Source organism: Cetorhinus maximus, chromosome 23 (assembly GCF_964194155.1).
Source record: "Cetorhinus maximus chromosome 23, sCetMax3.hap1.1, whole genome shotgun sequence".
In the NCBI taxonomy this organism is placed as follows: domain Eukaryota; kingdom Metazoa; phylum Chordata; class Chondrichthyes; order Lamniformes; family Cetorhinidae; genus Cetorhinus; species Cetorhinus maximus.
In genome coordinates this window covers 62,465,730-62,492,058 of record NC_135901.1, presented here as the reverse complement: position 1 = coordinate 62,492,058, position 26,329 = coordinate 62,465,730, and the positions used below count along the sequence as shown (strand labels likewise).

General features: G+C 43.4%; 1 protein-coding gene and 3 non-coding genes across 4 annotated transcripts in view; 1 reads left to right on the top strand and 3 right to left on the bottom strand.

Moving 5' to 3' along the window:
• LOC144698341 (uncharacterized) overlaps positions 1-26,329 on the bottom strand; it is a 204,575-nt gene that overhangs the window by 100,061 nt on the left and 78,185 nt on the right. The gene's annotated exons all lie outside the window — the stretch shown is intronic.
• Positions 1,676-1,757, bottom strand: trnal-aag (transfer RNA leucine (anticodon AAG)). Its single transcript has one exon. It is a non-coding gene; the product is annotated as a tRNA-Leu (tRNA).
• Positions 7,671-7,744, bottom strand: trnae-uuc (transfer RNA glutamic acid (anticodon UUC)). The gene has a single exon. It is a non-coding gene; the product is annotated as a tRNA-Glu (tRNA).
• On the top strand, positions 10,147-10,220 carry trnat-ugu (transfer RNA threonine (anticodon UGU)). Its single transcript has one exon. It is a non-coding gene; the product is annotated as a tRNA-Thr (tRNA).

Here is a 26,329-nt window from a genome sequence, read left to right as displayed (position 1 = left end):
TATTGAAACGTGCAAGATTCTGAGGAGGTTGACAGGGTAGATGTTGAGAAGATGTTTCCACTAATGGGGGAACCTACAACTAGGGGACATAGTTACAGAATCAGGGGCACTCATTTAAAACTGAGATGCGAAGGAATTTCTTCTCCCAGAGGATAGTGAATGTTTGGAATTCTTTACCCAAGAGAGTTGTGGAGGGTAGTTCACTGAGAGTATTTAAAGAGGAGGTAGATAGATTTTTGAAATATCGGGGATTGAGGGCTATGAGGAGCTGGCAGGAAAGAGGAGTTGAGGCCTGGGGCACAGTAGCCATGATAATATTGAACAGCAGGGCAGGCTTGAGGGGCCGAATGTCCGAATGGCCGACTCCTGCTCCTATTATTAATGCTCTTCTGTTCTTATGAAACATGTCTCTGGTGAAAGAGGTCTGAAACAAAAATTAAAGGCCCAGGTAGCATAGATAAGCCACGTGGTGAGGCTTGTGGGCAGCTTTCTTGGTGTTCTGGTGGTCAGGATTCAGAACATTCACTGCTGTGGTCCGGGTTTAATTCCCAGTCAGGGAATGGAGATTTACTGACCTCGTGCAAACTGTTAAAATGAGTCTGGGTTGTTTCTTGATGAAAAACAGAAGACGCTCATCTCTGCCAGAATCAGTGGAGTGAGAGCTGGAGTTCTGCCTCAGAGCTGGAAATGTCACCCGTGCAACAGGTCGAGAACAAATATAGAGGTGAAGATAGGGAATGAGAGAAGGTCTGTGATAGGTTGCAAAGCCCTAACCAGAGAGATGTTTGTGCAAGGCAAAATATAGCGGAAATAAGGGAGGCTTTACTGTTTCCACCAACACAAATACCTCCCAGATCTGGTTCCATATCTCGTGTTAAATGAGAAGAAAGCTTCTCGCTGAAGCTTCCACTTTTTAGCTGCACCTCCTTCCAAACATTGCAAACTCCCCCTGCACCTTCCATCTTGATATTTTTCTCTGTGACATTTTGATATGAAACTGCACAACCAATGTGAATAAAGTTTCTGATGGGAAAAATATGTTCATGCCCTTGGGGAACTGAACCACATTGACACACACAGAGGAACAAACACAGACATATACACCGAGAGTGACAAAGGGCAAGGGATTGTCTCTAAGGAGAGACAAACACCCAGAAATCAAGCCTGACACCAACCTGGTTCCGTTTTTGTTCCATTTCTCGCTGCAATTTTTGTGAATGTTTGCAGGCGAATAGACATTCGAGATCGCTGGAGGTTTTAGATGGTTTTATTCAACTTATTCGGACAATTAATTGTGCAGATACACTGTAAAATTCAGGAATGATAAGAAGCGTAATTGGCAGGATTCCAGCCTACCTGTGGAGATCCCAATGCATTCAAAACATGCCGCCTTAAACACTCAGTCACGAATCCAAGCCCTAGATTTGTATTAATGATGTTTGTATAAAATCATAGACGGCTACATCTGACGGTCATTCAGCATGTCGACTCTCTGGAAGAGCAAGTCAAATACTGTAATTCCGCACCCCGCCTTTTCCCCACAGAAATTCATATTTATATCGCCTCTCCTCGTTCTTCCCATCAAAATAAAACACCGCACACTCCGCTGGTGTCTGTCGACCTGTTGGTTTGAATGGGGCTGCTGTAGATCCCAAACGATACAGTACCTGACCCTTGGCAGTGGTGGGATTCGAACCCGCGCCTGCGTAGAGACTGGAACCTTAATCCAGCGCCTTAGACCGCTCGGCCACACTACCACGTGACCTAGTGCTGCTCCTAATTCCCTTCACTGATATTATCATCGAAGTAGAACAGAAGCAAAGGAGCAGAAATAGGTCATTGGGAAACTCGAACCAGATCCGCCAGTTAATCAGATCATCCTGCACTTTGTAACATACAGAAATTATCTCCACTATTAACTTCATTATTTCAATGTTTCACTATTTCAATGTTTCAGATTATGTGTTTTATTCCCTGTGGTGACTGTGTGTGTTTTCTCAATGAAATGTTGGTAAAAGGTATCGACTGAGGAAAATGAGGAGATGATTGGTCAGAATAGACATTTGTTTTCAGAAAATTCGATCTGAAGTCAACTATTTTTAAAATTTGAATAATTGTAAAAGAATTCAGAGTCCAACCCTTCATCTCAATGAGTCAGGGAATCTTTGTTAATTTTCACACACTGAGCAAGGACACGGCAGCAGCTCCTGCGCCTCTTTCAATATTGTTTCTCTTAACTCAGAGTTTTCAAAAGGGAATTGGACAATGACTTGAAAGGGAAAAAAATTCAGGGTTATGGAAAGAGACAAATAAATTGAGATTAACTCGAAAGCTCTTTGTGGAAAACTGACATCGATACTATGGGCCTCTTGTACAGTTGTGCCTTTTGATGATGACATTATTGGATCAGTCTGTCTCCAGCATCCCCAAAGAGAGCAGCTGAATTCCATGTCTTCAAAATAAAGACTCAATGTGTTGCCGCATGATGACACCGCTTAACATTTTACTGAGACCCATTGAGCTTTTCTCCTGTCCCCTGTTTCTGCAGGGCAGTGGTTATCATGTTTATCTAATATGTGAAGAATTGCCTCGTTCGAAACTGGCCAGAACCATCATCAAAACTTGCAGATTGAAGTTTGTTAAAGACAGCAGGATGTGGTCATGTGTCCTGGTCACTGTTTATCTTTCGATCAAGATTATAAGATCTGCGCATTGTCAAGTCCCTGGCTTTGGGTGTTTGTTGAGCAGCGATTGGCTGCCGTACTCCCTGCATGAAAACAATGACTCTCCTTCAGAAAGTACTTCAATAAAACCAAAATACTGGAAATCTGAAATAAAAACATAAAACGCAGGTAGAACTCAGCAGGTCTGAGAGTGTCTGTGGAAAGCAAAACCTGCTGAGTTTCTCCAGTATTTTCTGTTTTTATTTCAAAAAGTGCTTAATTGGCTTGAAAGTGGTTTCAGACATCCGTTGGTCAGGAAAAGCGCTGTATAAATGCAAGTCTGTCTTTCCTTAACTATCTTTAAATCCCAATCCTCTGGTTACTGACCCCGTCAGTGGAAACTGTATCTCCCTCTCTGCAACATCCAGCCGCCCGTCCCCACTGCCCCCACCCACATTATTTCGAACAGCTCCATGAAATCTCCACTTAAACTTCTTTGCTCTGAAGAGAACAATCCCGGTCTCTATAATCTCTCCACAAAACTGAATTTCCTCATTCCTGGACACGATGCAAGGCAATTGAGATGAGATTTTGCAAAATATTGTTAGTTGGCAGGTGGGAAAATGGAGAAGGAACCAAAACAGAAAACCCAGTCTCCAGCTTTGTGAATCTTTAGAAACTCTTTGGGAACCGGAATTAGAGGAGAATGAAGGGTGAACTGTCTGACTGGCCAGAGACAGTCAAGGCACCTTTCCCTTCTTTAAGACGCTGGAATATTGACTCTGATGTTATCAGTGAAATGAACTGATCTGAGACATTGACAGCGTTCTCGTTACTGCACATCAGGAATTCAAACCTAATTTCGGCTTCGGGACAATGAGAATATTTGGTAACAGTTAAGACATGCAAAGGATCGAAGGGAGATGGCACCAGTTGTAGGGGAGCTGGTTCCTGGTGACATGGATGTATCTGCAGTGGGTTGGATCAGACTGTTTCCATGTATCCACAATGAATGCCCCACTCTTTATTTTGGAAGAGTAAAAATGATAGAGACAATTGTCATTCCAGTAGCAGCAATCTGAAGATTTAACTCACTGATACCCTGGGTAACGTTTTCATCAGTCTCTGTGGCGCAATTGGTCAGCGCGTTCGGATGTTAACCGAAAGGTTGGTGGATCGAGACCACTCAGAGGCGAAGCTTTTACTGTTTTCTGACCATTGGCATTATCACACAGTTCCGGGCTGTCATTGGCTACTTGCGCTGAAACGAAAGACCCCCAAAATGTTGCCAGTTCCACTGTTATTAAGTGAGCTCCCAGGTAAGTGCCTTTTTTCGAATATTAATTTCAAATATAATGAGAAAACAATTAGACATACCATGTACCGATATCTAGCACATTGGAATTTTATGAAATTTATTACATTGGATTGAAACAAAACCATCAATGATTCTCTCTTCCTCAGCTCCACAATGAGTAAGACAGGGAAAAGCAGAAAAGCAGCAATATTCCGGCCCTGCACTCTCCAATCACCCGCTGCCAGCAGAAAGCGGCGACTGCAGCTTCCATCAGCGGGTTACTGCCCATCCCTGGAACGCAAGATACTCCAACCCGGGCCAAACTTCCCAAAACGCCGAGCACAGGCTCAGGAAAACATAGGTAGATTATATCCCGGTCACTAAACCTCCGAGCAGCATTTACAGAATACCCGAGTTAGTGAGTCACAAATAAAAGTCACACAAACTTTCTAAATGTTTTCATTGTAAAATTCCTTCATTTTATTGATAAGTTAACTGTTGTGAATCTGAAAATGTGCACCATGGGATTTGTGTTACTGAGTGACGTTTTTCCATTGTTTGTCCGTCAGGTTTGTAATTCAAATTGTGTTGGATATTGAAGCGATCCTGATTTCAAAATGAGGTCACAAAGCAGCTAAACATTAAATCCAGAAACAAATCCTGAGGAAAATGGATCACAATGTTTGGAAGGAGGTGCAGCTGAGAAGCGGAAACTGTGAATGATGTAATTGATGAATGAATGAAAAGCATTGGCTTTTTGGTCAATCACCATTGCCGAGTGGTTAAATGGATGGTTCTAATTTCCTTTGGAGTCTCCGCAGGTAAATTCAAACCTTACCGAATGTTCTTCTTATTATTGCTGATTTCAACCAGGTGTCCACAGAACTCCCGGATCAATGGAAGAAAAAATATCTAAAAATTCTCCTGATTTTTGGACTCTAAGGGAATGAAGGGCGATCGGGATTGGGTGAGAAATTGGTGTTGAGGTTGGGGATCCGCCATGATCTTGTTAAGTGACGGAGGAGGCTTATGGGGCCTTATGAAGTATTCCTGATTCTTTGCTCCTGTTCTATTTGAGTAGCAATACCAGCCAAGGTGATGGGCACTAATAGCTTGAGTTCGGTAGATTCGCTCTAGGTGGTTGAAGGTGTCACTCTTCATTGAGTGGTGAAAACGATGCTTTTAAAATCCACTGGGGTTTCCCGAGGAAAGTTCAAATCTTACCAACAGTGCTTCTTATTATTGTTGATTTCAACCAGGTGTCCATAGAACTCTCGGATCAATGGAAGAAAAAGCATCCAAAAATTCTCCTGATTTTTGGACTCTAAGGGAATGAAGGGCGATCGGGATCGGGTGAGAAATTGGTGTTGAGGTTGGGGATCCGCCATGATCTTATTAAGTGACGGAGGAGGCTTATGGGGCCTTATGACGTATTGTTAATGCTTTGATTCTGTTCTGTTTCAGTAACAATGGGCAATAGCATCCTGAGCTCGGTAATTCAGCTGAGATGTTGTAGGTGCTGGTTTAAGGTTTCACTCTTTATTGAGGCGTGGTTTCTGGTCCCACTTCTGCTAAAATTGTGCTGTTGGTCGAAAAGGTGCCAGCTCGCAGTTAGAGCAGGTGTGTGCGGTGTTTCACTTTAACAGGAAGAACGAGGAGACACAATAAAAATATAAATGGCTGTGGGGAAAATGTGGGGTTGTCGAATTAGCTAAATTCCTCTTCCATATGCTGGCATGGACAGACTGGGCCGAATTTCCTCCTCCCTTGTTGTAACCATCTATAATTTTATACCAACAACACTAAACCCTCCATAGGACCAGTCATCGTGGCCGAGTGGTTCAGGTGATGGAGTCCAGACCCAGTCAAGGCGATGTGGAATAGCATCGTGAGCTTGGTAGCGCAGCTGTTGTGGTTGTTAATGGTTTAAGGTCTCATTTTTATTGAGGCGTGGTTTCAAATCCCAGTGCTGTTAAAATTGCCCTATTGGTCGAAAAGGTGCCAGCTCACAGTTAAAGCAGGTGTGTACCGTGTTTCACTTTAACAGTAACACTGAGGAGAGACAATAAAAATATAAATGGCTGCGGAGAAAAGGCGGGATTGCTGAATTCCTCTTCCGTGAGATTGCACGGACACGATGGGCCGAATGTCCTCCTTCTCTGCTATGGCCGCCTACAACTTTATACCAACAAAATTACCCTCTGCAGAGGGGCAGTCATCGTAGCCGGGTGGTTAGGCGATGGAGTCCAAATCCATTGGAGTTTCCTGCTTCTCATTATTCCTGGTTTTATTCTGTGACTACAAAGTTAATTATCGGTTATATTGAATAAAATCCATCAAAACAAGTGGACGTTTTCCTATTTCTGTTCATTCACGAAACCTGCAGTGGAAATGGAGCAAAACTTGGTGTCATGCTTGCTTTCTGGCAGTTTGTCTCTCCTTAGAGACAAACCCTTGCCCTCTGTCAGTCTCGGTGTTTATCCCCGTGCGTGTTCCTCTGTGTGTGTCAATGTGGTTCAGTTCCCGAGGAGGTGAACACATTTTTACCATCACAAACTGTATTCACATTAGTTGTGCAGCTTCAGATGAAAATGTTACAGAGAAAAATATCAGGATGAAAGATGCAAGAGGAGTTTGCAATGTTTGGAAGGAGGTGCAGCTAAGAAGTGGAAGATATGAATGATGTTATTGATGATTGAGAGGAATGTATTGCAACCTTGGGGCTTGTGTAGTTCGATTACATTCTACACTTTGAAATTCAGAACAAGCTGAGGCTCCAGGTGGAAATCAACAGTTGTCTCCATGTATGTTGGGATATGAGATACATATGTTATGTGTGTCCGGCTAGTTCAACTGGTAGATCAAAGGCTCTAAATCTCAGGGTCGTGAGCTCGCCGCACGTTGAGTGCAGCTTCTTTCAAACAAATAACCACCAACCTCTGTTCCTTTGAAACTGGCACAAGACGGATTTTCACCACTCATTCAAAACACTTCCATGTCACATCTCTTTCTATCTCACCTCCAGCTCTCTCCGCCCTTCCAGGAGCTGTTTGACCATACACAGTTAGTTAGTGCGAACGTAATACACAACTTGATCGGTTTACAGATAACAGGCTAAAGAGACACCAGGATCTTCCTGATTCTCCCAGGTACTGATTACAGGAATGTGCACAGTGCCGATTATCCACAGTCACACTCTCCTTCCAGTCTTGTCTACGTTGTTCAGCTTTGAAATTTCTCGTATTTTCGCACTGGATTTCATTGTGAAGAAAGCAGAGCTGTGATAAGCTTATATTGTTCAGCAGATATACTGCAAGAAGTTACATAACAGGCTGATGGTAACAGTGCTCTTTGGTCGCGGTGAGCTCCACTGAAGGATTGGCACCAATAATGTGTCGTTCAATTAGTCTTGTGATTGGTTGATCCATCAGGAGTGATATTTTTGTCAATGCAAACAGTAGGCACCAGAATTTTCCCTTCTCCCACCCATATTTTGCCTGGCACCACCATCCCTGTGGCCAGTGCTTTGCAAACAGCCCTTCTTTTGTCCTTCTTTCACTCCGCTTCTATCTTTGTTCCCGGCCTGTTCTAAGTGTGATATTTCCAGCTCTGAGGCTAAACTTAAATTGATTCTGGTGGAGCTGCTAAATGTTTTCAATCAATAAGTAATTAATACTCATTTTGACAATTCCACAAGATCAATAAAATTGCATTTCCTGACCGGGAATCGAACCCGGGCCGCGGCGGTGAAAGCGCCGAATCCTGACCACTAGACCACCAGGTTAACTGGCAAATTTTCGTTTCCGTTTCATTTATTGACGCTGCTTTTATCCATGTTTCCATTTTAAATGCAATGAATTCTTCAGTCAATTACAACAACGGTTTCTGTGAGCTGGGACATGAAATTGACAGTGAGGTGAAATTTCCCCACAAGCTGCTCATGTGTAACTGTCAATTCCCTAAACCCACCAACCTGATCACTGCGGCTGTTGTGAAACTGACAAGGGAACACATGGCAGACATTCATCACTGAAAGTAACTGACACACTTCTAAACACTTTCATGTCGCATCTGTTTCTGCTTCTGCCCCTGCCTCGCCTCCAGCTCCCTCTGCCCGTCCAGCTCCCAGGTCAATTAGCTGTTTGATGCAGACACAGTCAGTTCATGAACCCAAGCTTTCCTTGGAAAGCAGGGACAGAGATTGTGGGACCCAAGGATTTTAGAAAGAAGGGGTTTGCAGATGACATGGTAAAGATAATCTGGGAACTCATCTTCCTGATTCTCCCAGACACTGATGACAGGAATGTGCAGAGTGCCGATTATCCAGAGTCGCAGGCTCCTTCCAGTCTTGTGCACGTAGTTGAGCTTTGAACCCACTCGCAAAAGTGGATTATAAAATGGCAGAATGAGTGTGAAAGAAGTGGTGTTGGGAAATATCAAATTATAGAAAGTTACAGCAAAGGAAGAGGCCATTCAGCCCTGTGTGCTGCTTTCAAAGAACTCCAAAGAAGAGTCACACGGAATTGAAACATTAATTCTTTTTCTCTCTCCAGAAATATTGCCAGACATGCTGAATTTTTCAAGAATTTTCTTTTTTAACTCAGATTTCCCGCATCCACAGTATTTTGCTTTTATCTCTGGGTTTCTAGCCCAGTGACAAGGCCAATACGCCATCTCCTGAATGCTCTGATATGATATGGACATGTTTTCCCGAAGGAAGTGCTGTTAGTAGCGGACGAGTGTTGAGGGCGATGGTTCTGACATCCATCGGGGTTTCCCCAATGTTGGTTTGCTGACTGCGGTTCTTATTATTCCCGATGTTGACCAACAGAATTAGTTATCGGATAAATAGAATCAAACAAAAACTTCCGCGCTTTCTTATTTCCATTCATCTGCAAGGATTTGCGAAATCTGCAGACGGAAATGGAGTAAAACTGAGCGAGTTTGGTGACATCCTATCTTTCTGGATGTTTGTCGCTCCTTAGCCCTCTGTCACTGTCGATGTATTTGTCTGTGAGTGTCCCGCTGTGTGTGTCAATGTGGTTCAGTTCCTCGTTTTTAGCAATCCCCACTTTATTCACCTTACTTGTGTGGCTTCATATTAAAATCGTACAGAGAAAATAAAAACCGGCTTAAAAGGTTCAGGAGGAATTTTCTTTCTGTATTTCTGAGTGGAGACTGTTCAGTTACTAAGTGTCCGTATGTTACAAAGCGGAGGGCGATTGAAATTTTCACTGAGCAACATTTAAACAGACACCGAGTCCCTGTGGTCGAGTGGTTAAGGCAATGGACACATCGAGAGAATGAATTTGTAAATACAAACAGTCCAAACTGATACCCCTCGGACATTAGGAACTGTATTTCTTCTCGAAGCTGTTCCACGTGTGACATTTGCAGCTCTGATGTAAAACTTCAACTCTCACTCCACTGATTCGGGCGGAGCTCTTGTGCGTTTCCGTTTTCAATCAATAAGTAAATCAGTCCTGTTTTAACAGTTTGTACCAGATCAATAAACCTTCATTGCCTGGCCGGGAATCGAGTCCGGGCCACGGCGGTGAAAGGGCCGAATCCTTACCTCTAAATCACGAGTAAAGCTGTCTAGAACTCTTGCAACGTGCTTTATCTGGGCCACATTTGCCATTGTTCAGACACTTTCACCGGAGGTGTTTTTAAGGGGTAGCTGCAGTGAAGGATTGGCACCAATATCGTGTCGTTCAACTGGTCTGGTTCCAAATCCTGCTCAGGAATTTAAGAAAAGCTTTGAGTTTGCTCAGTGTCTTGACTTCAAAAGCGAGGATGTAAGAAAGTACATTCCCCCAAGCGTGTAATAAAATGTCGGAATGACTGGGTAATTATGCTGGGAAACGTAAAATTATAGACAGTTACAGCAAAGAAAGAGGCCATTCGGCCTGGCGCGCTGCTTTCAAAGAGCAGTTGTGATTGGTTGGTCAGGAGTGATATTTGTGTCAGTGTAAACAGTCGGCAGTAAAATCTCTCACATCACCGTGGCAGACATTCATCACTGAAAGCAACTGAACACTTCAAATTCTGCCGTTTTCATGTCGCATCTTTAACTTCCTGTTCTCCCTTTCAGGCATTTCCAGGTCTATCAAATATCATTCATGCAGAATGTTGTCCTGTTCCTCGTTCAACTAGGAGACTTACTGTGAGTGGTATAGTACAGTTGGCTCCATAGCTCAGTGGTTTAGAGCACTGGTCTTGTAAACCAGGGGTCGTGAGTTCAATTCTCACTGGGGCCTGCGATTAATTTTTATGAAACTTGGTAACAAGGTAACTTTTGAGCAGAGCACTGTAAATCCAAAATCAAAAAACACCTGGAAAAACTCAGCAGGTCCGACAGCATCTGCGGAGAGGAATATAGTTAATGTTTCGAGTCTGTATGGCTCTTCAACAAAACCTGTATCGGAAGGTCATGTCAGTGGGCAACAAGATGGCAGATGCAATATAAAGTCGGCAGGTGCGATTATGTTCACTTGGTTATAAAAATGAGAACAACAGAATGCTTTTAAAATGTGAGAAATCTGTAAGTGCTGATGTTCAAAGAAACTTGGCTGTGCTTGTACAAGCAAAGTAGAAAGTTAGCATGCAGGATCAGCATGTTGGCCTTTATTGCAAGGGGATTGGAGAGCAAGAATAAAGAAGTCTTGCTACAGGGTTTCGGTGAGACGGCATCTGGAATCCCGTGTGCTGTTTTCATCTCCACATTTATAAAAAAATAGACTTGCATTGGGGACGGTGCAGGGAAGGTTCACTAAATTGATCTCTGGAATGTGCTGGTTGTCCTAAAATGAAAGGATTTTATTCTCTGGAGTTTAGAAGAATGAAAACTAATCTGATTGAAACCTGTAAAATTCTGAGAGGGCTTGACAGGGTAGACACAGGGATTGTTTCCGCTGGTCAGGGAGTCTAAAACACTGGGGCACAGTCTCAGGGTAAAGGGTCGATAATTTCGGGCTGAGATGAGGAGAAATTACTTCATCCAAAGGGTTGTGAATCTTTGAATTCTCTACCCAGAGGGTTGTGGATGTTCCATCATTGAATACATTTAAGGCCGGGATGGATAGATGTTTGGTCTCTCAGGGGACTAAGGGATATGGGGAACGGGCAGGATAATGGAGTTGAAGCCCAAGATCAGCCATGATCGAATTGAATGATGGGACAAGCTCGATGGGCCGTGTGATCTACTCCTGCTCCTATTTCTTGTGATCATATCTATAATAAAGACAGTAATTCATGCTATAATAAAAACAGAATGTATTATTGGAAGTTCTCAGCGGGTCTGACAACAAATATGAAGGGAGAAACAGAGTGAAGGTTTCGAGTCTAATTTGACACTTTTTCAAACCATAAATTGGCTGCTAGTTATGACATTTTGCACAACATCAAGACAGAATTGAACCCAGGCGGTGAAAGCACCGAGGCTGAACCACTAGAGAGTTAGTTTCCAACTGAAGGTTTAATGGTTTAAGAAATCCTAGGGTCAAGTAGACTCCCTCTCTTCCTGCTTCTACTCATATTACCGACATAATTCTGCTTTGTGTCCTTTGGCTACAAGGAAATGTTGTCCAAACTTTGCCAGCGCTGCTGTTATTCGGTAAATTCTCACACAACTATTGTGTGTCTCCAAATATTGCGTGCAGTTCTGGAATCCGCATCATAGGAAGGGTGTGATTGCACTGGAGAGAGTGCAGAGGAGATTTACCAAGATGTTGCCTGGGCTGGAGAGTTTTAATTATGAGGAGAGATTAGATAGGCAGGGGTTATTTTCCTTGGAGCAGAGGAGATTGAGCGGGGACATGATTGAGGTGTATAAAATTATGAGGGGCATAGATAGAGTAGACAGGAAGGAACATTTCCCCTAGGTGGAGGGATCAATAACAAGGGGGCCTAGATTTAAGAAAAGGGGAAGGAGGTTTAGAGGGGATGTAAGTAAGAATTATTTCACCCAGAGGTTAGTGGAAATCTGGAACTCACTGCCTGAAAGGGTGGTAGAGGCAGAAACCCTCATAACATTCAAAAAGTATTTGAATGTGCACTTGCGATGCCATGGCATAGAAGGCTATGGGCCTAGTGCTGGAAAATGGGATTAGAACAGTTAGGTACTTGTTTGACGGTGCAGATTCGATGGGCTGAAGTTCCTCTTTCTGTGCTGTAGACCTTTATGACCCTATGACTAAATAGATTTATGAATATTCATTTCAAATAACGCGAGAAACTGAAAGAAACATGTGCATAACATCCAACCTATTACAAAGATTGGGTTCAAAGCAACGAATAGAAATTGACTGTCAAATTGCATATATAGAACTGGAACACACCATCACAACGAATGAATCCATTGTCTATTAAAATGTTGCTCAGTGAAAATTTCAATCATCCTCCGCTGTGTAACATACAGGCACTGAGTCAATAAGCAGTCTCCACTCAAATAAACACAAAGGGTCAATCTCCTCTTGCAACTTTTCAACCTGTTGTTATTTTCTGTACCATTTACCATGAAGATATAATACGAAAGTGAATAAGGTTTGCGACGGTAAAAAATGTGTTCACTCCTCGGTGAACTGAACCACATTGAGACACACAGACACATGCAGCGTGAGTAATAGTGGGCAAGGTTTTATCTCTAAGGAGAGAAAAAAACTCTCAGAACGCAAGTATGGCACAAATTAGTTCAGTTTTGTATCATTTCTGACTGCAAATTCCGTGAATGCTTCTGGGTCAACAGAAATGAAGCAACACGGAAGTGAAGCAGGAAAACCATACGGGAACGTTTGGAAGGTTCCATTTAACCAATAGGTCATTCTGGAGGCAGCAAAACGAAGGAACAGCGAGAAGTCCAGTCAGCAGGACTCTAACCCACGTGGGGAGGCCCCAATGGACTTCAAATCCATCCCTTTAACCACTCAGACACGGCTGCAGGCCTTATACCAGCGTCATTGTTGTTCATGTAAAATCCTGGAATGGTTACAGCAGAGAATGAGAACATTCAGCCCCACCTATTCCCAGTCACCCTGCAATTCCTACAGCCTCCCTTGTTCTACCTACCAAGACGAACCACGTCATATGTCAAATACCCCGAGCCTATTCTAAGGGATTTGATGAAAGGTCTGAAAGACAAACCAACTGAAACTTTGGCAATGGTGGGATTAAAATCCATGACTTAATAGGAACTGGTGCTTAAATCCAATGCCTGAGACCACTCGCATACGCTACTGCTGGCAATATGATAGTAACCATCGCCTTGATTGGTAACGGTACTGAATTAGAATGTAACAAATAGCAACAGGAATACACCATTTTGTCTTTCGAGCCCCTCACTGTACCATAAAATCAGAGCCAAAAACAACATATAGAGACCATTCAGCCGGGTCAGAGGAACAGAGGCCATTCAGCCCTTTGACCCTGCTCAACCATTCAATAAGATCAAGGCTGATCTGGTTGTGGTCTCAACTCCACTTTTCTGTCTGTCTGTCCGTCCCCACCCCCACCCTCACCGCCCCCCATAACCCTTGACTCCCTTCTCTACCAGAAATCTGTCCAAATCAGCCTTGAATAAATTCAATGACCCAGCCTCCACTGCTTTCTGGAGGAAATTCCTCAGACTAACGACCCTCTGAAAAACAAAAAAAAAAACTTCATCTGCGTCTGAAAAGGGAGACCTCTTACTCTTCTGGAATTAACTCACCTGGCCCCTCTCCCCTACCTTTTCCCTGGACATGTTGCAGTATTTGGTCCAATTCCCTTTTGAATTCCGCTGCTGAATCTGCCATCCCCACATTCTCTGTCTAACCCAGCCGCCGGATCCATCCCTCCCAGGTCGCCATGTGGAAATGCATGGTGACCCTGCACTGAAGAACAGGTCCCAGGCATACTCAGCTACTTGACAACAGAACAACATGAAGTGACTATTGTGGAAAATTGAATGAGACAACATTTTAAATCATCAAGATATTGACACACACACCTTAGCGAAACTGGCTTTCAAACAATCAGGATAGAATTAAACACACCAGTACCTATCAGAGGGAGTAAAATTAAAGTGAAGAGGGAAACAGAATCTAGATTTAGAAAATATCCACAAGGTGGATGAAGGTGAATAGTGAGCTAGAGAATGTTTAAAGTCCATGCATGAACTTCTGTTTGAACCAGATGTATTTACCACATGTCAATAATTTAAAACTGTGTGAGATGATCTGCAGGTGCGGAGGATGAATCTCAGTCGATAGTTATCACATTTAGTGGATAAAGTTTTCACATTTACTCTTGGTGGCAGCTCAAGGGTTTGTGTTGCTGATTCTGATCATTCTAGTAGCTTTAGTATGTTATCCACGGTTTGTCAGAAAGAAATTAGGAAAACAAGCTCGTAGCTTAGAAATAGTGAGGTTAGTCAGAAATCAGTTATGAGAAATCAATAAGGATATTCCCTTCTCAAGGTGGGGAGATCTCTAAGAAATCACTGTCTAATAACCTTATAAAATCTTCAAAAATGTATTGAACATTGTAGGAATGGCTCTTCCTCCCCCTCTCTCTCTCGCTTAGGAACAAAGATTCCTGGCTTGACAAACATAGGACAACATATCCCAATGTTACCTCATAGGGATAGACTCGGGAGTTAGGGAACGGAATTTGTAGTGGTGACTGAAGCCAATCGCTTTGATCTTCACAATTCTTAAAAGGAGCAAATTTCTGCTCATCCTGTATGGAATGTTGGATAAGCAGTTTGATAATTTAGTAACAGTGGAGGAATGGAGAGGGATGGTGGTGAGGGAGAGCTGGGTGTTGTCAGTGTACATGTGAAAACTAACAAGGTGCTTTTGGATGATGTCACCTAGTGGTAGCATGTAGATGATAAATAGGAGGGGCCAAGGATAGATTTAGTTTAGGATGGATGATGACGGTGGATTTAAAGGTGAGAGGGACAGTACCAGAAGAGAGAGAGAAAAAAACATGAATAATATCAGCCGACATGGAGAAGGTGAATGGTCAGCAGTTCAGTGAGAATAGGGTCACTGGAGCAGAAGGCGAGTCTCATGGACAAGGTGAGCACTGAGAGGCTGTAAAGGGAAATAGGAAACTGGAGAAAGATCTGAGTTCAGAGCTCGGACATGGGGGATCTTCAGAGACAGTTGACCCGGTGAACTAGTGGGAGGAAGGGAAGCAGCAGAGGCAACTGATCGGATTGACTCAATCTTAGTGACAAAGCAGCTCCATGAGCTACTCACACTTGCTGTTGGAGGTGAGAACAGAACAGGCAGGGGAGAGAGAGAGCACTTCAAAAGGAACTAACTTCTGTAGAGAAATGAAAAAGACTCGACACACTGTGTGTTCGACACAGAGCTAGTTTATTTGACTCTTATCCAGAATTTTAACCCCTATAACTGGGTTAGAGTTTATTAACATCAGCAGAAACAGACCCCATAGAACATGGTTCAGTCCCAAATGTGATTAACAGCAAAATCCAATGACTGTAGTTACTTGTTAACTTGAGTTAATGTTTCAGAGTCTATGTGGACTCAAAACGTAAACTTTGTTTTTCTGTTCACAAATGCTGCCAGACCTGCCGAGTCTTTCTACATTTTGTTTTATTTCAGATTTGCAGCATCTGCAGTATTTTGTCTTTATACTTGTGAACTGGTTGTTATCTCTGCAGTGTGGATGAACAACCAAATGACTTGCCACACTCGGAGCGTGAGAACAGCCTCTCCCCAGTGTAAATTCACTGGTGTACAGTGAGGTCAGAGGATTGCCTGAAGTCAGACCCATTATGAGAGCACCTCAACGGTCTTTCGTCAGTCTGAACATGTTAATAAGGCATCAGTTGCCTGGAACATTTCAAGCACTTCCCGCAGTCCGGGCATTTAAAAGGCCTCATCAGTGTGAACTCACTAGTGTGTCTGCAGATGGGATAACTGAGTGAATCCCTTTCCACAGTTGGAGCAGTTGAATGGTCTCTCGTCAGTGTGAACATGTTGATGGGAACCAATGAACATTCTCCACTCTCACAATCCGCCGCTTCCGGCTTCTCTCCGGCACCAACCTCAGGCAAAGAGAACAGGAGACTCCGAGCATGCGCCGTCCACTCGGACAACCCGCGGCAGATAGAGCGGTTTCTGAGGCGCACGGAATTGTGGGTAATCAGACCGCCATTAGAGACCGCGTCTCAGTTTAACTTTGCCTGAAACTGGGAAAGCAAGGGGAAGGTTCTGTTCACATAGGGATAGAAAATAAGAAAGATCAAGTTCCAACTCCTGCCATTCGGGCTAGAGATGATAAGGGACGAAAAGGCGGATTTACACATGGGAGCAAATGGCATAGCCGAGAGTCTAAATGAATACTTTGCAACTGCCGTTACAAAGGAAGAAAATGCTACCCAGAACATGGTGAAAGAGGAGGTGATTCAGATTCAGAAAGGTTTAAAATTGAATTCGAGGAGATATTAGATAGGTTATCAATACTTAAAGTTGTGAAACAAAAACAGAGCATTCTGGAAAAACTCAGCCGCTCTTACAGCATATTTGGAATGAAAAAATAAACAATTAATGTTTCGAGTCCGTATGACTTACTGTTTTGTTCTCCCTCCACAGATGCTGTTAGACCTACTAAGTTTTCCCAGCATTTTCTGCTTTTGTTTCAGAATTCCAGCATCCACAGTATTTTGCTTTTGCTTTAAAGTTGTGAAATCACCTGAGCCAAATGAGATGCACCCAAGGATCCTGGGAGAAATAAGAGTGAAATTAACAGAGGCGGTGGCCATAATATTTAATTGTGCCTTGGACTCAGGTGCCGAAAATTTCATAAGTTACACCCTTGTTCCACAATAGGTGTAAGGATAAGCCCAGCAACTGCAGGCCAATTACTTTAACTTCAGTGGTGAGAAACTTCTAGAAACTATAATTTGGACGAAGTGAGCAGTCACATGGACAAATGCAGGTTAATAAAGGAAAAACAACATGGACTTCTTAAGAGAAAATCATGTTTAACTTCCTGGAGTTTTTTGAAGAGGTAACAGAGAGGCTTGATGAGGGCAATGCTCTTGATGTGGTGTACATTGACTTTCAAAAGGCATTTGGTACAGGGCTGCACAACAGACTTTTAAGCAAAGTTATGGCTCGTGGAATAAATGGGACAGTAGCCACATGGATGCGGAATTGGCTCAGTGGAAGGAAACAGAAAATAGTAAATGGATGTTTTTCAGGCTGGTAGAAGGTTTGTAATGGTGTTCCCCAGGGGTCCGTGTTGGGACTTTTAATGATATATATTAATGACCTAAATCTTGATGTAAAGGGAAAAATTTCAAAGTTTGCAGAAGATACAAAAGGGGTTGAAGGAGAAAGGGACCTGGGTGTATATGTCCATAAGTCATTGAATGTGGCAGGAGAGTGATTGAGAGAGTGATTAATAAAATATACAGTATCCTGGGTTTTATTAATAGGGGCATAGAGTAGAAGAGCAAAGAGGTCATGTATAAGTCACTCGCTTGGCCTCAGGTGGTATTTTGCATCCATTTCTGGGCACCACACTTCAGGAAGGATGTGAAGGCATTGGAGAGGGTGCAGAAAAGATTCACAAGCTTGATTCCAGGGAGGAAGGACAGCTCATAAGAAGATAAATTGGAGAAAGTAGGACTGTTTTAATTAGAGAAAATATGGCTGAGAGGATATTTGGCACAGTTATTTAAAATCAAGTGGGGGCTGCACAGAGTAGATAAGGAGAAACTGTTCCCACTCATCAAAGGATTGAGAACAGGAGGGCATATTTTAAAGTGAACAGTAAAATAATCAACAATGATATGAGAAAAATCCTTTCACGCAGTATCTGGTTAGGGTCTGGAATGCTTTGTGTGGGAGTGTGGTGGAGGCAGGTCCAATTGAAGCATTCAGGCAGGAATTAGGCAGTTATCTGAAAAGGAAGAATATACAGGTTTATGGGGAAAAGGCAGAAGAATAGGACTGGTTGAGTTGCTCATTCAGAGAGCCAGTGCAGACACGATGGGCCAAATGGCCTCCTTCAGCCCCAAACCAAATCTATAATGTGGTAGAATTTATTGGTTCATTCTGACAGTCAATCTCTATCAATACGTTTGTAACAGAGCAACATCCCATTGTTCTCCCAGCTTTACATTCTAACAGAAATTTCTAGGTGTTTGCAGCGCTGTGATCTTGTGGTGTGGACAATAACATAGACAATGTTATTGTCCATACCGCAAGATCACACATCAATCTTGTGGAAAGGGTCTGATACATCGAGAGTGATATGGTCTGCAAAATACAATCTGTGTGAGTCATTGGGATATGATTGTGTAATAGTTCAAGGAGATCTGACCACTCACTGAGTGAGTCCGTATAAGTGTAACTTAGATACACACAGCTTGTGTCATAGTTCAGTAAGATCTGACTACTTAATGAGTGAGTCTTTATGAGGGTGAGATTCTGCTAACATAGGCATTGCAAATTAAGAGTGACAAGGTCCATCTCCTAACATTTGCATCCTGCAATAATGGACCTGTTGGCAAATTCTTTGTAATGAATCTTTTTCAATAAGTCTGTCACAAACTAACACCCTATTGTTCTGCTGTGCTTTATATTTTAATGGGCATTTGCAGACATTTTTATTGCTATGAGCTTGGGTAGTGGCTATGTCTTCACTCTTCTCTGTTGATCTCATCAAGAAGGGCTGCTGCAGAAAGAAAGACTTGGTCTGTCAGACGCGGTCACTGTGAAAGTGATAATGAAACATCTGTGTGTCAAAGTTCAGTGACACCTGATCACTTACCGAGTGTGAATCTATGAAAATGTAACTCAAATAATCTCAGCTCCTGCAGGTGATTCTCTGGCTACAATGACATAGATAAGAAAGGAGTCAGGAGCATGTAGTCCCACCCAGCTGGACACCAGTGCAGAAGCATTGGGGGAGGATGGTTCGGTCAATGGTGTCAAAGACCACAGACAGGCCAAGAAGGACAATGAGGGAGAATTTACCTTTGAACATTCACAGGGGATGTAATTTTTGACTTTGATGAGAGCTGTTTCAATATGGTGGCAGGGGCAGTTTTCGTAATGGTGGGATTGAACCATGGAGTTTCATGAAAGATTGGCATGGATTTTGGAGGTGACCAGGACTTCGGAGAGAAAAGGGTGGAGAGAAATGGGGAGATAGTTTGCAAGGGCATTGGGGTCAAGGATTGGTTTTATTGAGGAGGGAGTGATGATGGCAGATTTGAAGGAGAGGGAAATTGCTTCAAAGGAACTAACTTGTGTTCGAAATATTAAAAAGACTCAACGCACTGTGTTTAACACAAAATTGATTTATTTGATTTTTATACAGAATATTAACCGGAATGACAGGGCTGGGGTTTATTAACATCAGCAGAAACAGACCCCAATGAACATGTCCTGGATGTGATTAACAGCAAAATCCAATGCAGTTACTTATGAAATCACTGGTGTTTCACCCGGTTAGCCGACCGAGTGTTGGAAGTGATTCACTCAGAGCAGGTGAACAGCCACTCCCCAGTGTGAACTCGCTGGTGTGCAGTGAGTTGAGATGATCGCCTGAACCCAGACCCACAGTGAAAGCACCTGAACGGTCTCTCATCAGTGTGGGACACCAGTTACCCAGAACTTTTAAAGCACCACTCGCAGTCTGGGCATTTAAAAGGCCATTCGGCAATATGAATTTGTTGATGTGTCTGTTGGTGGGATGACTGAGTAAATCTCTTCTCACACTCGGAGCAGCTGAACAACTTCTTCCCAATGTGAATTCGCTGGTGTCTCAGCAGGGTGGATAACTGAGTGAATCCCTTCCCACACTCCGTACAGGTGAATGGCCTTTCCACAGTATGTGTGCTGATGCATGGTGAGTTCAGATAAATGCCTGAACCCAGTCCCACAGTGAGAGCACCTGAACGGTCTCTCGTCAGTGTGAACACGCTGGTGCGCCAGCAGGTTGGATCAATCAGTGAATCCCCTCTCACATTCGGAGCAGGAGAACAGCTTTTCCCCAGTGTGAACCCGTTGGTGTATCACCAGGCTGGATGACTGAGTGAATACTTTCCTACAAAAGGAGCAAGTGAATGGTCTCTCCCCAGTGTGAACTCGTTGGTGTGTGAGCAGATTGGATGAATTAATGAATCCCTTCCCACACTCTGGGCAGGTGAACAGCCTCTCCCCAGTGTGACTGTCCTGATGAGTTTCCAGTTGAACTGTATAAGTGAATCCCTTCCTGCAATCTGCACATTTCCACAGCTTCTCCCTGTTGTGACTGTATTTATGTTCTGACAGGCCAGATGATTTGCTAAAACCTCGTCCACACACAGAACATGCGTACGGTTTCTCCCCACTGTGAACTGTGCTTTTTCCTTCCATGTTCAAAATCTGATGGTATTCAGGTTACGATAAATTGGGTGAGTCCATCAGATCCTGATGTGATGTTTTGTTTCACTTCCCCAAATTAAAATCCTCCCCTTCTAATACCCTGTGAAATTGATTTAAAACAGAAAAAAGGGAGTGAGAGAGAACCCACAAAAACACAAAGGCACGTTGTGAAATTGAGCTGAATGAATCTGGGAATTTGTGGGGCCGGCACGAGGAAAAAGTGACCATGAAAACTGTTGGATTGTCATAAAAACCCAACTGGTTCACTAATGTCCTTCAGGGGAGGGAACCAGTTGTCGTGGTCCATGTACGTACTAATGACATAGCTAGAACTCGGAAAGAGGTTCTGTAACAAAACAAAAACAGAATTACCTGGAAAAACTCAGCAAGTCTGGCAGCATCGGCGGAGAAGAAATCAGTCAACGTTTCGAGCCTCCATGGCCCTTCGGCAGAACTGCAGCATAGTTTCAACAAGAGAGAAATATAAATTGGTTTAAGGTGGGTGGGGGGAGGGGGGGAAGAGACACATTGAGGGTGTGGTGTGAGCAGATAATCAAAAGATGTCAGAGACAAAAGGGTCAAAGAGGTGTTGAAGGTGGTGGTCTTTGTCTGAGAAAAGTGCTAATTAAGAATGGAATACAGGATATTCAAAGTACAGCTCTAGTGGGGGTGGGGTGGAAAGACTAAAGGTTTTAGTTTTAGATTTAAAAATAATGGAAATAGGTGGGGAAAGAAGAATCTATATAAATTATTGAAAAAAAGGGGGATGGGGGGGGGGAAAGAAACGGGGTGGGGATGGGGGGAGGGGGAGTTTAAGATCTAAAGTTGTTGAATTCAATATTCAGCCCAGAGGGCTGTAAAGTGCCTAGTCGGAAGATGAGGAACCTCATCTTCCGACTAGGCACTTTACAGCCCTCTGGGCTGAATATTGAATTCAACAACTTTAGATCTTAAACTCCCCCTCCCCCCATCCCCACCCCGTTTCTTTTCCCCCCCCACCCCCCTTTTTTTCAATAATTTATATAGATTCTTCTTTCCCCACCTATTTCCATTATTTTTAAATCTAAAACTAAAACCTTTAGTCTTTCCACCCCACCCCCACTAGAGCTGTACTTTGAATATCCTGTATTCCATTCTTAATTAGCACTTTTCTCAGACAAAGACCACCACCTTCAACACCTCTTTGACCCTTTTGTCTCTGACATCTTTTGATTATCTGCTCACACCACACCCTCAATGTGTCTCTTCCCCCCCTCCCCCCACCCACCTTAAACCAATTTATATTTCTCCCTTGTTGAAACTATGCTGCAGTTCTGCCGAAGGGCCATGGAGGCTCGAAACGTTGACTGATTTCTTCTCCGCCGATGCTGCCAGACTTGCTGAGTTTTTCCAGGTAATTCTGTTTTTGTTTTGTTTTGGATTTCCAGCATCCGCAGTAGCTTTTAGCTTTTTGTTTTTATCTAAGAGGTTCTGTAAAGTCAGTATAAGGAGCTAGGTACCAAATTATGTAGCAGAAACTCAAAGGTAATAATCTCTGGATTATTACCTGAGCCACGTGCAAATTGGCATCGGGCAAATAAGACTGGAGAGACCAATGCGTGGCTCAAAGATTGGTGTGGGAGAACTGGGTTCCGATTTGTGGGGCACTGGTATCAGTGCTGGGGACAGTGGGGGCTGTACCGTTGGGACGGTTTACACCTGAACCATGCTGGGATGAGTGTCCTCGCAAATTGCATAACCAGGGAAGTAGAGAGGGCTTTAAACTAAACAAGAGCAGTGAGGGATCAAGCTTGGGCCGACTTTGACAACAAGATTTCGAACGCCTCTATCAAATCTCCTCTTTATATTCCCTTCTCCATGGAGAACAGTCCGAATTGTTGCATCTATCTACGTAATTGAAATTCAAACAGCCGATGCAGCCAGGCTGGTTGTTTTTTCTTTCTACTCGCAGTCAAATGCCGCATTGTCCAATTCAATTTCTTGTCAATTTAGCATTCAGGTATTGATAGTGGTGATTGGGATTGGGGTGGTGATGGGATATTAAGTCAGTGAATGCGAAGGAGACTAGTTAGTCTCTCTTGTTGCGGATGATCAAATGCAGGACATTTTCTGATGCGTCTCAGCTGCCAAACATCAAGTCAAGCCTCATTTGTCGAGGATATCTTGCGTGTGAATGTTGTCTGTTTGAATCTATGAGCCGTAGCAAATGGTACTGCACGTGGCACAAACATCAGGAAACGTGCTCGTTTCTGACCACATGAAACTAACTGATCAAGCAGCTGAAGATGGTTGGATATAGGGCCCTCCTCTGAGCAACTCCTTCAGCCATGTTCTTGAAATAAGCTGGTTAGAGTACCTCAAACAGCCATATTTCATTGCGTTAGGAATGATTTCAGCCACAAGGGAAATGTCCACTGGACCCATTGCCCGCATATTTAGCAGGGTTACTTTGGAGCATACATAGTTTAAAACTGTTTTGACGTAAATCGTAGTCATAAGGAGCAGGGTAACTCTATTGGAGGTCAAATTGAATCTATTAGGTGATTGTTGTATAAGTGCCCCTTTTCATTTTTATCTCTTATGACCCGGGGACGCCGCTGCCCAGGCCAGCATTCATTGCCCCTTGATAATGGACCTAGAGAAGGTGACAGTGAGCTTCCCTCTTGAACCACTGCCGTCCATGTGGTGAACGAACACCCACAGTACTGTTAGAGAGGGAGTTCCAGGATTTTGGCCCAGCGACAGTGATAGAACAGCGATATATTTCCAAATCGGGATGTTGAGCGGCTTGGAGGGGAACTTCCATGCGGTGGTGTATAGGCTGCCCTTGTCCTTCTAGATGATGCTGGCCATGGGTTCGGATGGTGCTGTATAAGGAGGATTGCTGAGTTCCTGTCGAGCATCTTGTAGATGTTACACTTTGCTGCCACTGTGCATCGGTGCTAGAGTGACTGTGGGTGTGGTGCCAATAAAGCGGGTTGGTTTCTCCTGCATGGTGGATAGGCTCTTGAGTTTTCTTGAAGCCGTAATCACCTGGCAAGCGGAGTGCTTTCCATCAGAGCCCAGGCTTGTGCATTGTAGATGGTGGACACTCTTTCGGGAGACAATAAGTGAGTTATTTGCCTCAGGATTCCCATATTCTGACCTGCTGGAGCAGCTACAGTATTTATATGGCTAGTCCAGTTCAGCTTCTGGTCAATGTTAACCCCCCCGCCAGGATGTTGTTAGTGGGGGATTCTGTGATTCTAATGTTATTGAATGTGAAGAGGCGATGGTTTGATTCTCTCTTGCTGAAGATCTTCATTGCCTGGCACTTGTGTGGCGCGAATGTTGCTTGCCACTTGTCAGCTCAAGCCTGGATATTGCCCACGTCTTGCTGCATTTGGACACGGACTTTATCATTATCTGAGCTGTCTCCAATGGTACTTAACATTGTGCAATCATCAGCGAACATCCCCAATTCTGATCTTAATGTGGAAAGAAGTTCATTCTTGTAGCAGCTGAAGGTGTTTGAGCTGAGGACATGATGCTAAGGGACTCCTGCAGTGATGTCATGGAACTGAGATGATTGACCTCCAACAATCACAACAATCTTCGTTTGTGCGAGGCATGACTATTGCCAGCGGAGCGTTTTCCCCTTGCTTCCTATTAACCCATTTTTTGCAGGAACCCATTGATGCCACCTTTGATCAATGCCAATGTGAAGTGCAGTCACTCTCACCTATCATCTGGCAGTTTAAACTTCTGGATCATGCTCTGAACTGCTTCACCTCGCAGACTCGAACAACATTAAGTCATGGCCCAGAAATATAATCAATCTGTAGAATTTTGGAAAACGTTGATGCTCAGAAAAAATGAAAATGTCAATAAAGTTCCTGTCAACTTGAAATGAACAGAGTTGGAAATAGCAGAAGTGGAGAACAAAAAAATGGGGCAATGCAAAGAGGCAGAGAGAGAGAGAGAGCATTTGATGGCGAGAGAAACACCTTGAATGAGATATATAAAGTAAACGATTAAAGGATCTGAGCAAAGTTTGAGAGTACCTATGGCCAGCAATTAAGCCTGTATATCATTGTTATATAAGAGTTTAATTCCTAAACACAATGAAGTAACATGCGGCCAGCAATAAAGGACATTGATAGCGGAGTACAGACTACGATAACAGACTGTCATTAGTTACATCAGTGTCCCTGGAGCCCTGAAAACTTGGTCCAAACTGGATATGACTATCAATACTCTGAAGAAATTGGATTATATAACTTTCCCGGGAACTGGGTTATAAAAAGTCATCCATTTCAGCCTTGCACTCCCAAAGTGAATGCATCAAATGAAAAATATTACTCAGTGTAATTCCTCTACTTGTGATTGACAAGGCTTTTCATCATCATTAGATCAATCATGGAGGAAAGCAATGTTCAATCTTTATTGAAGCTACCGAATGTGCAGCCCAACAAAACCGAAAGAAATTAACTTGAGCCGCTGGAATGGTATGTCAATCAGCAACGCCAACAAGAGCTCGGGGTGAAAACGAAATGTTCCCAATGACCCCGCCCAGGTTCCCCGAGCGAATTCAGAATCAATACGGAGGCGTGGGGTTGGATTTAAATGCAGATTTGAATCGGGACAATTGGAAATTTCCATTCCCTGAATGACAGTATGAAACTAGGCGGGTACATGGAGAGCTCTGGTGCCACTTCACGGATATGTTCGGCGTCAGCTCAAAAATAAGCAGAATTTAATTGTATTCAATTTCACAATTTCCTACTGTGCGATTGAATCTCTTCGTAGCCACCCCAGTACCATACCAAAAGATCACAATACTATCCCGTCAGGCACACGTTAATTTTTGAACATTAAGGTTGATAATACAATTGAACTGGCAGTGTACACATCGAACGAATGTTGAATAAACTTTCTGTTTTTCTTTATTGCCATTAGAAGCAGAGACAGAATTACTGCAACAATATGTACAGCTATGTTCATTGTTTATGCCATTTCGTAACTAGATTGAAGTTGCATTTAACTGCGCCCTTCAACTCTCCTCTGAATTTAGTCTGGGTCCCTGCATATATACACGTGTTGGTGCAGGAACTCAAGAGTTGAAGCATGTAACCGCTTTCCTGCAGAATAAATTTCGGGTCATTGGAATTAGAACCGATTGAATAGTTATTGCCTGTAAGTTTCACAAATAAGAAATTAACAACATATGTCAACCACAGCAGGAGGAAGCTGCCCGAAATGGCGAAGAGTAAAATGATGGACTTTCTGCGGTTCTCCATCTCTGGGTCACTGTGATTCTGTCCATTGTTTTGGGCTCGGAGCCTCCTCCGGGATCCACTGACTGATAGAATATGTCTGACAGTCAGTACATTGAGTAGAGAAATCAGGATGAAAGGGAGACATGGAGTTAGAATACGATCGAGCCAGGCAAACGCTGCCCATGGGACGGAAACATAAACAATTTCCTTCATGCGGCACTGCCACGGTATGTTATTGATGACATACAAAGGTGAAGTAAAAAGGCGCGTTTTTCAAACAGAGAAGCGCACAGACCATTCCACTAACCAGAGCTGCTGTTTTCTCAGTGCAGTATTTCAATTTCAGCTGCTGGTAGCAAATGGCGACGAAGCGATCGAAGGTGAAAGCGACAGTTAACCAAACAGAACTGTCTCTGGAAGTGCCGCTGAGTACAATAACCAGGCTGCAGCCAGGTGTGGTGGAAAGGAAACTGACTTCGAAATAGATAGCACGAAGCCGGATTAATATCACAGCAGTGATAATGACAAGGAGATCTGTCACCGCCATGGATACCAGATAGTAAGTGATACATCTGGACAGACCGCATCTTCCTCGGGAAAGGATCACAATCGTCACCAAGTTAGCTGCAAGACAGAGAGAAGGACGGAATTAGTGAGCAGTGTCACAGCTACAACATCACTTTGGCGGCAGAATGGTATGAAACTTGCACCAGTCAA